General features: G+C 39.7%; 1 pseudogene across 1 annotated transcript in view; it reads right to left on the reverse strand.

Moving 5' to 3' along the window:
* The window catches only part of LOC310863080 (macrophage-stimulating protein receptor-like), a 58,863-nt pseudogene extending 48,467 nt beyond the window's left edge, over positions 1-10,396 (reverse strand). Inside the window, exons 1-3 of the transcript XR_014571059.1 lie at positions 10,299-10,396; positions 10,159-10,230; positions 6,524-7,800 (exon numbers count right to left, since the gene is read on the reverse strand). The product of XR_014571059.1 is annotated as a macrophage-stimulating protein receptor-like (transcript). The remainder of the gene's footprint in view (positions 1-6,523; positions 7,801-10,158; positions 10,231-10,298) is intronic.

Consider the following 10,396-nt stretch of genomic DNA (forward strand, 5'->3'; position numbering starts at 1 on the left):
CATAACGTTATACTGCAGTAGTTTGCACTCTACTCCACTAACACACTGATTCAACCATAACGTTATACTGCAGTAGTTTGCACTCTACTCCACTAACACACTGATTCCTATTGAACCATAACGTTATACTGCAGTAGTTTGCACTCTACTCCACTAACACACTGATTCCTATTGAACCATAACGTTATACTGCAGTAGTTTGCACTCTACTCCACTAACACACTGATTCCTATTAAACCATAACGTTATACTGCAGTAGTTTGCACTCTACTCCACTAACACACTGATTCCTATTGAACCATAACGTTATACTGCAGTAGTTTGCACTCTACTCCACTAACACACTGATTCCAACCATAGCGTTATACTGCAGTAGTTTGCACTCTACTCCACTAACACACTGATTCCAACCATAACGTTATACTGCAGTAGTTTGCACTCTACTCCACTAACACACTGATTCCTATTGAACCATAACGTTATACTGCAGTAGTTTGCACTCTACTCCACTAACACACTGATTCCAACCATAACGTTATACTGCAGTAGTTTGCACTCTACTCCACTAACACACTGATTCCAACCATAACGTTATACTGCAGTAGTTTGCACTCTACTCCACTAACACACTGATTCCTATTGAACCATAACGTTATACTGCAGTAGTTTGCACTCTACTCCACTAACACACTGATTCCTATTAAACCATAACGTTATACTGCAGTAGTTTGCACTCTACTCCACTAACACACTGATTCCTATTGAACCATAACGTTATACTGCAGTAGTTTGCACTCTACTCCACTAACACACTGATTCCTATTGAACCATAACGTTATACTGCAGTAGTTTGCACTCTACTCCACTAACACACTGATTCCAACCATAACGTTATACTGCAGTAGTTTGCACTCTACTCCACTAACACACTGATTCCTATTGAACCATAACGTTATACTGCAGTAGTTTGCACTCTACTCCACTAACACACTGATTCCTATTGAACCATAACGTTATACTGCAGTAGTTTGCACTCTACTCCACTAACACACTGATTCCTATTGAACCATAACGTTATACTGCAGTAGTTTGCACTCTACTCCACTAACACACTGATTCCTATTGAACCATAACGTTATACTGCAGTAGTTTGCACTCTACTCCACTAACACACTGATTCCTATTGAACCATAACGTTATACTGCAGTAGTTTGCACTCTACTCCACTAACACACTGATTCCTATTAAACCATAACGTTATACTGCAGTAGTTTGCACTCTACTCCACTAACACACTGATTCCTATTGAACCATAACGTTATACTGCAGTAGTTTGCACTCTACTCCACTAACACACTGATTCCTATTAAACCATAACGTTATACTGCAGTAGTTTGCACTCTACTCCACTAACACACTGATTCCTATTGAACCATAACGTTATACTGCAGTAGTTTGCACTCTACTCCACTAACACACTGATTCCTATTGAACCATAACGTTATACTGCAGTAGTTTGCACTCTACTCCACTAACACACTGATTCCTATTAAACCATAACGTTATACTGCAGTAGTTTGCACTCTACTCCACTAACACACTGATTCCTATTAACCATAACGTTATACTGCAGTAGTTTGCACTCTACTCCACTAACACACTGATTCAACCATAACGTTATACTGCAGTAGTTTGCACTCTACTCCACTAACACACTGATTCCTATTGAACCATAACGTTATACTGCAGTAGTTTGCACTCTACTCCACTAACACACTGATTCCTATTAAACCATAACGTTATACTGCAGTAGTTTGCACTCTACTCCACTAACACACTGATTCCAACCATAACGTTATACTGCAGTAGTTTGCACTCTACTCCACTAACACACTGATTCAACCATAACGTTATACTGCAGTAGTTTGCACTCCACTCCACTAACACACTGATTCCTATTGAACCATAACGTTATACTGCAGTAGTTTGCACTCTACTCCACTAACACACTGATTCCAACCATAACGTTATACTGCAGTAGTTTGCACTCTACTCCACTAACACACTGATTCCATCCATAACGTTATACTGCAGTAGTTTGCACTCTACTCCACTAACACACTGATTCCTATTGAACCATAACGTTATACTGCAGTAGTTTGCACTCTACTCCACTAACACACTGATTCCAACCATAACGTTATACTGCAGTAGTTTGCACTCTACTCCACTAACACACTGATTCCAACCATAACGTTATACTGCAGTAGTTTGCACTCTACTCCACTAACACACTGATTCAACCATAACGTTATACTGCAGTAGTTTGCACTCCACTCCACTAACACACTGATTCCTATTGAACCATAACGTTATACTGCAGTAGTTTGCACTCTGCTCCACTAACACACTGATTCCTATTGAACCATAACGTTATACTGCAGTAGTTTGCACTCTACTCCACTAACACACTGATTCCTATTAAACCATAACGTTATACTGCAGTAGTTTGCACTCTACTCCACTAACACACTGATTCCAACCATAACGTTATACTGCAGTAGTTTGCACTCCACTCCACTAACACACTGATTCCTATTGAACCATTTTTTTCCTTGGAGCCTGCATGATCCTTCTTACATCTCACAAAAAACGAGAACATAAGTTATAGGCTACCTCCAAACAGATAAGCCCCCCCCCCCCTCCCTAGTATACTTCATATGCGCAAAAGTATTTAGTATTAATTATCTATGCATTCGACTTTATTCAGGGGAGATAAATCAGTGAGTCGAACTCATATCTTCAATTATAATTTGGAGACAAGGAATGTAAACAGTTCCCACTCCCTTTTGGCATTCATCAATGGTTGATGCCTGAAACTCCACAGAGTGGAAAACCGGTGTGGCAATGTTCAGGTCACATGATGTGACTCATCAGTCCCTCCCTTTCACAGGTCACATGATGTGACTCATCAGTCCCTCCCTTTCACACGCACCTCATTTCCTGAACACTGACTGTTGCCATGGCACTATATGCTGAACTCCCATACAGTCTAACTTACCGTAACGACTTCATATCAGTGGTTGTCAAAACCGACACGACCCATAAGGGTCCATTTGGTTCCTAACTAATATCTCTAATGTAGCTAGGGACCCCCTGGAATTCCCTCAAGTACCCCTAGGGGTCCCTGGACAAATGCTTGTATGTCTTTATATGACGCCATGGCCTCTCATCATAACTGTGGCTTAGTTAGTTATACTATGTTTATGTTTATGTTTATGTTTATGTTTATGTTTATGTTTATGTTTATGTTTATGTCTTTATATGACGCCATGGCCTCTCATCATAACTGTGCCTTAGTTAGTTATACTATGTTTGTGTTTATGTTTATGTTTATGATTTATGTTTATGTTTTTATATGACGCCATGGCCTCTCATCATAACTGTGCCTTAGTTAGTTATACTATGTTTGTGTTTATGTTTATGTTTATGTTTATGTTTTTATATGACGCCATGGCTTCTCATCATAACTGTGTCTTACTTAGTTATACTATGTTTATGTTTATGTTTATGTTTATGTTTTTATATGACGCCATGGCCTCTCATCATAACTGTGCCTTAGTTAGTTATACTATGTTTGTGTTTATGTTTATGTTTATGTTTATGTTTATGTTTATGTTTATGTTTATGTTTATGTTTATGTTTATGTCTTTATATGACGCCATGGCCTCTCATCATAACTGTGCCTTAGTTAGTTATACTATGTTTGTGTTTATGTTTATGTTTATGTTTATGTTTATGTTTATGTTTATGTTTATGTCTTTATATGACGCCATGGCCTCTCATCATAACTGTGGCTTAGTTAGTTATGTTTATGTTTATGTTTATGTTTATGTCTTTATATGACGCCATGGCCTCTCATCATAACTGTGGCTTAGTTAGTTATGTTTATGTTTATGTTTATGTTTATGTTTATGTCTTTATATGACGCCATGGCCTCTCATCATAACTGTGCCTTAGTTAGTTATACTATGTTTATGTTTATGTTTATGTCTTTATATGACGCCATGGCCTCTCATCATAACTGTGTCTTAGTTAGTTATGTTTATGTTTATGTTTATGTCTTTATATGACGCCATGGCCTCTCATCATAACTGTGCCTTAGTTAGTTATGTTTATGTTTATGTTTATGTTTATGTTTATGTCTTTATATGACGCCATGGCCTCTCATCATAACTGTGCCTTAGTTAGTTATACTATGTTTATGTTTATGTTTATGTCTTTATATGACGCCATGGCCTCTCATCATAACTGTGCCTTAGTTAGTTATGTTTATGTTTATGTTTATGTTTATGTTTATGTCTTTATATGACGCCATGGCCTCTCATCATAACTGTGCCTTAGTTAGTTATGTTTATGTTTATGTTTATGTCTTTATATGACGCCATGGCCTCTCATCATAACTGTAGCTTAGTTAGTTATGTTTATGTTTATGTTTATGTTTATGTTTATGTTTATGTCTTTATATGACGCCATGGCCTCTCATCATAACTGTGGCTTAGTTAGTTATGTTTATGTTTATGTTTATGTTTATGTCTTTATATGACGCCATGGCCTCTCATCATAACTGTGGCTTAGTTAGTTATAATATGTTTATGTTTATGTTTATGTTTATGTCTTTATATGACGCCATGGCCTCTCATCATAACTGTGCCTTAGTTAGTTATGTTTATGTTTATGTTTATGTTTATGTTTATGTCTTTATATGACGCCATGGCCTCTCATCATAACTGTGCCTTAGTTAGTTATGTTTATGTTTATGTTTATGTTTATGTCTTTATATGACGCCATGGCCTCTCATCATAACTGTGGCTTAGTTAGTTATAATATGTTTATGTTTATGTTTATGTTTATGTCTTTATATGACGCCATGGCCTCTCATCATAACTGTGGCTTAGTTAGTTATGTTTATGTTTATGTTTATGTCTTTATATGACGCCATGGCCTCTCATCATAACTGTGGCTTAGTTAGTTATGTTTATGTTTATGTTTATGTTTATGTTTATGTCTTTATATGACGCCATGGCCTCTCATCATAACTGTGCCTTAGTTAGTTATGTTTATGTTTATGTTTATGTTTATGTTTATGTTTATGTTTATGTTTATGTTTATGTTTATGTCTTTATATGACGCCATGGCCTCTCATCATAACTGTGCCTTAGTTAGTTATGTTTATGTTTATGTTTATGTTTATGTCTTTATATGACGCCATGGCCTCTCATCATAACTGTGGCTTAGTTAGTTATGTTTATGTTTATGTTTATGTTTATGTCTTTATATGACGCCATGGCCTCTCATCATAACTGTGGCTTAGTTAGTTATACTATGTTTATGTTTATGTTTATGTTTATGTCTTTATATGACGCCATGGCCTCTCATCATAACTGTGCCTTAGTTAGTTATGTTTATGTTTATGTTTATGTTTATGTCTTTATATGACGCCATGGCCTCTCATCATAACTGTGCCTTAGTTAGTTATGTTTATGTTTATGTTTATGTTTATGTCTTTATATGACGCCATGGCCTCTCATCATAACTGTGGCTTAGTTAGTTATACTATGTTTATGTTTATGTTTATGTCTTTATATGACGCCATGGCCTCTCATCATAACTGTGCCTTAGTTAGTTATGTTTATGTTTATGTTTATGTTTATGTCTTTATATGACGCCATGGCCTCTCATCATAACTGTGGCTTAGTTAGTTATACTATGTTTATGTTTATGTTTATGTTTATGTTTATGTCTTTATATGACGCCATGGCCTCTCATCATAACTGTGGCTTAGTTAGTTATACTATGTTTATGTTTATGTTTATGTTTATGTTTATGTTTATGTCTTTATATGACGCCATGGCCTCTCATCATAACTGTGGCTCAGTTAGTTATACTATGTTTATGTTTATGTTTATGTTTATGTTTATGTCTTTATATGACGCCATGGCCTCATCATAACTGTGGCTCAGTTAGTTATACTATGTTTGTTGACTTGTATACTAGTTTGCTTCCTGTCTGTGCCAGGAACCTTTGTACTCTGATGATGATGACAGCCCAGTATCAAAATAAGAGGAACTTATTTCCAGATTTACATAATTGTTGTATTGAAGTTTAATGTTCAAATATTGAAGTTTCCAATAATATACTTAAAAATGTATCTATCAAAATGTTATTGTTTCCAATTGAATTATTTCCAATATTCATACCTGGCTGCTACATACCTGTATACTGTCTGTTTGATTATTGTTTCTATTCTGGTTTTATTTTCTCTTCTTCTCTTACTCTACCCTCTCTTCTCATGAAAAACTACAAAATGATGGAGCGTGCACACAAAACAATAATTCGTGACGTGACCCTGATTCAGATTCAGATATCTGTCAAAACGTCTGCAATCGGTGTGTTCGGACTCTCCAAAATCAGGATCACAACATCGTAACCAAACATCTGTCATCGGTCGGGTTCTACTCACTTCATGTGGGCACATCTCACAGGGGTGGAAGAAGTGACAGAGTCCTCTGGACAGCTGCTCTGGTCCTTTTCTGCAGCAGTCCTCCAGACCGTCATCGATGGCCTTGTTTATGTACACCATGGGGAAGGCGCACAGGGCTGAGTTCTTTTGGGGACGTCCGTCCTCACCCATCTCTGCAAACGCCCCATACAGTACAGCTTCATTCTCATCCGTCATCCTCAGATCATTCGCCAAGTCCGTCCCGGCCCGACCGAAGTATGCCGCCTGGAGGGCGTTGTACACGGTGTCCCTGTAATCTTCCCTCTGCCGCCTCCTGCGTTTAGGCGCGTAGCGGCACTCCAGGACCACTTCCCGGTACATCCACGGTTCCGGGATTTTAACCGGCAACCGTCCCAGACGAGTCTGAAAGGCCAGGCTGTTCTTAAGGGGATCCTCCTTCTGAAGGGACAGGAAGTAGACGTAGTCCTGGGTTGAGAAGCTGTAGATGTAATCGATGGGATAGGACGCCTGCAGCGCGGGGAGCACCGTCAGGCCTTTCGAGACCATTTCGAAACCATCCTCGGTGGAAAGCGGCCTCAGCACCGATAACGAGCGCCTCGGGTACCTCTGCGCCACATCCTCATCCACAGAGGCAGCGACAAAGAAAAGTGTGGTCCGGCCGTCTTCCACGATGCTGACCCTCGTGCCCTTTGGGCTGGCCACACAGTCACGGCAGTCCGTTGGAGAGTTCACCTCTTTTCGGAATAAACATTGAGGCGTTGGAGGTGAGTTCTCAAAATTAAGGAAGTAACAGAGACCATGTCGATTACTCCCACAAACGTACAGGTAGGGCAAATATCCAGGGTCCAGAATCAGTACCTTATTATCTGTATCCACCGGGTCTTCGGGGTCCGTTTCCACGTCACACGCCCCACACGTTGTACATTCCGCACTGCCCACGGGGCCCGTGCGCACCTCCCACAGTCTGTTCAGGTCGCCGTTCACTGCCTCGATTACATTACGTGATGCGACGTATACCTCCCCAGCGGCGGAGTTCACCGCTATGTTCTGTATGGGAGTTTCTGTTTGGAAACTGGGTAGGGAGTAATTCACGCTGAAGTCCTCCAGCCTGCGAGGTTTCACAGGGCACCGTCCTGAAGCAGGGTGTGATTGTATCCACAAGCATATTGTCAGTACAGTGGGCCACAGGACCATCTCCACACAACGGTCCACTGGGAGCGTATGTTACCTACAGGAGACGTGTCGCACCAAGCACATGCTGCAGACCAGCAGGATCTCTGTGTGGGAAGAGAGAGAGAGAGACAGACAGAGAGAGAGGAATGTTGGCATTCGACTGGCTGAGTAGTAGTTAAGAATTACTCCTGATTCAACACAGAGGTTCAAAGCTTTTTAAGTTGACGTGCACACTGCAAACAATTTAGCTTGTTAAAAGTGAGGAAAGAGGGGAATAAGTCCATAAGGCAACAATGCGTAAAGCAGGGGAAAAGCTCTAAGATAGTTAAGCATTTTGGATTCTTGTTTGCTTTCTGAGCTCAATTGCAATAATGACTGACTGTCTTCGTTCCTGTGTCATTGTTTCTGTATGTTTTTGTGGATTCAAGATAGAAACAAAGTGTTTATATAGCAGAATATTTTGGAGTTAAGACTTTAAGTGCTGTGCCTAATAGGAAGACCACAGAGGGAAGATAGAATGCACTGAGGACAAGACATGACATGCTGCATCGAGTTGACACATAACCAGGAAACACAGACATGACACAGGATACAGACGAACACAATAACACATTGACTACTACAATAATGACACACTTCACAGACAGACAGGTGACAAATGTATCACTTAAAAAGAGACCATTCATCTGTAATATGTATATTATAGTATTATAATACAAATCAATATAATTAACACAACTGTGGTGGTTGTATAGTTGGTCTCGCTGCTCTTCTATTGAGACATGTACTGTGGTCAGGTAAGGCCTATATTAATATTAGTATTATTTATTATTAGGGCCGGGACTAATTACGATTAATTTAGATTAATTAACTACAGATAAATTAATCGCACCTTTTTTTTCACCGCGGAACGTTTCTCACTGGGCGCTTTTCTATAGTACTGAAAACTGGAAATAATAAAAAGTCACCCCATTTTGTGTTGCCTAGAACTGGAGGTCTGACAAAAAACAGTAACAATATGAAGTAAGTACAGCTTTGTGATGTCACCGAGATGTACTTGTTACTGTTACTAATGTTTTTCAGACCTCCAGTTCTAGGCAACACAGAATGGGGTGACTTTTATTATTATTTCCACAACAGGTATATTAATGACAGTAAAATGTTGAAAATGAGTGGCATCCTGTAGTCACTATTCATTGATTCACTGGGATACCAAAAAACATTAAAAAAAAAGGTTTCTCGCTGTTCTCGGGTTGAATATTATATACATAATATTTATTATGTATCAATAAAATAGGCAATCTATTCTAAAAGCTTACAATTCATCATGAAGCGACCTGTCCTGTTCTGACATTCCATATGTTGATCTGACCTCATCAAACCAAAGTATAAGACACAATCCATATATGGCCAGTACAGAATTTATTCCAAATGTTGATCTGACTCCCCATGCCAAAGCGCCAGCGCTCGCCCAGCAGTCTGCCGTCACCCAGGGGGATGCCGCGCAGCCGTGCACGCAACCTATTCAGGGCCGCTTCTCGCCCCCAGGGCGCCTTAATTACTGGTTAAACCTCAAATCTTAATAAACCAGTGGAGCTGAGTATTTGTCCAGAACCTGGGCTAGGTGGATGTGCATGTCCTATCACCTTTGTCAATTCCACTTGTCCCCTTTTGAGTCGAGTTGACCTGTAGGCTGGGGGACCACTGCATGTTGGGCCGTGAGGGTATTGCAAATTGGCCCCCAAATATTTGGCAAAACACCATATTGACCAAGCCAGAACACATTCAATTGATTGATCACAAAAATAAACATGCTCTGAAAATGCATGCATGCAGCCTGTAGGCCTACATCTGACCACTGTTAAGCGGTCAGGTGATTTTACGTGGGCACTGATCCAGAAAAGGTTGAAAACCAATGCCTTATAGTCAGAGAGGTGGGCAACCACAGATTGGGCTATGTATTGAGACCTACGTACAACGTATTTACACTTTACTTTAAGTAGGCTATATGACACTGTGTTTGTGTGTGTGTGTGTGTGTGTGTGTGTGTGTGTGTGTGTGTGTGTGTGTGTGTGTGTGTGTGTGTGTGTGTGTGTGTGCACAATAATGTTTGTTGGCATGATGTAGGAGAAATCGTTAAGCTGCCATGATGTGAATGTCATGTATCTGTGTAGCAACTTCCTGATAGCACCAAATGTATTAAAATCTGTCTGATGCAACGCTAAGTGAGAACTGAGAACTAAGAAATATCTTCGTTTTTAGAAAGAAAAGCGTAGCCTGCATGAACTCCTGGCAAAATACAGAATGATTTGTGTCATTATTACTAGTATAATAATAATAATAATAATAATTCGGAGTAATAAACACAGACTATAGCTATACTTACTGTTTATATACATTTAGTAAGTCGGCGAACAGTCTCACAAAGTTATAGAAGTCGCAAATGCGCATCGTCATCTTACCGTGGTTTCTTTTGATTCGTATATCCAGACGACTCCAACTGCGCTGTGAGTGTCAAACCGACTCCCACAGGACTGTAGCGACACACACACACACACACACACACACACACACACACACACACACACACACACACACACACACACACACACACACACACACACCTGTGTGGGCACGGGGCGTAGGCTGGCACTTTGGCACAGATTTATGACCTACTCCTTGGTTCCCTCACTCCTGTCT

The sequence above is a fragment of the Protomyctophum parallelum genome (assembly GCF_964188405.1).
Source record: "Protomyctophum parallelum genome assembly, chromosome: 8".
Classification (NCBI taxonomy): Eukaryota; Metazoa; Chordata; class Actinopteri; order Myctophiformes; family Myctophidae; genus Protomyctophum; species Protomyctophum parallelum.